The sequence below is a fragment of the Plasmopara halstedii genome (genome assembly GCF_900000015.1).
Source record: "Plasmopara halstedii genome assembly, contig: Scaffold_650, whole genome shotgun sequence".
Taxonomy (NCBI): domain Eukaryota; phylum Oomycota; class Peronosporomycetes; order Peronosporales; family Peronosporaceae; genus Plasmopara; species Plasmopara halstedii.
This window is the reverse complement of record NW_020187567.1, coordinates 2,546,881-2,547,637: the sequence shown is the minus strand read 5'-3', so window position 1 is coordinate 2,547,637 and position 757 is coordinate 2,546,881.

Sequence of the window (757 nt, the reverse complement as noted above, 5' to 3'; positions counted from 1 at the left end):
GAAACGGACATGGGGTCCGCAAGGCGCGAGCAGGGCTCGTCTCACGCCGCTGGCGCGGTGTTGCGCCGCAGCCTGATGCGATCTAAAACCGTTTTGCGGAGGCGTCCGTCATCGGCCTTGTGTGTCATTTGTTATTTGTTTCCCTCGCTTTCCTCAACATTTCACCCGGGAAAAGAAGTGTCAGACTCGTAGTCGACCTCCTCCACCTCCCCAACGAGGACATTCGTCACTGATAGCGTGCGCGGAGCGCGACGTTCGGGCTCATTGAGCCGAGGATTCATAACCCCCGATACCGCGGAGACCCGCCCGATATGGCACCGCGGAAGACGAAATTGGGCTCTGCCTGTGAGCGTTGTCGGAACCAGCGAGACTTGGAGACTTTGGTGTCATTGGCACAGGGCTCATTCGAGCACGGAAGTCGTTTCAATTCGACGCAGTGCCTAGCGGACACGCAAGCCAAGTGTTGAGGCAATAATTGATTGAAACTGTAAATGCTATCAATCTTAATGGGAAAGAGTGTAACGGGGTTACACTTACCCTGGTAACAGGGGTGTGTGTCACACCAAATGGGCATGGTGTGACCACACCCAAACAAGGATACGGTACGGGGCTGGATAGCCGGTAGTTATACATGTATTTCGATTTTACTCTACACATTTGGGAAAATCTAAACATTTAAAATTAGGCGGCTTTGCCGCTGATAAAGATAAATAAAGTCAATTTTGGACATAAACGGAAGAGTTAATTAGCCTTGTGC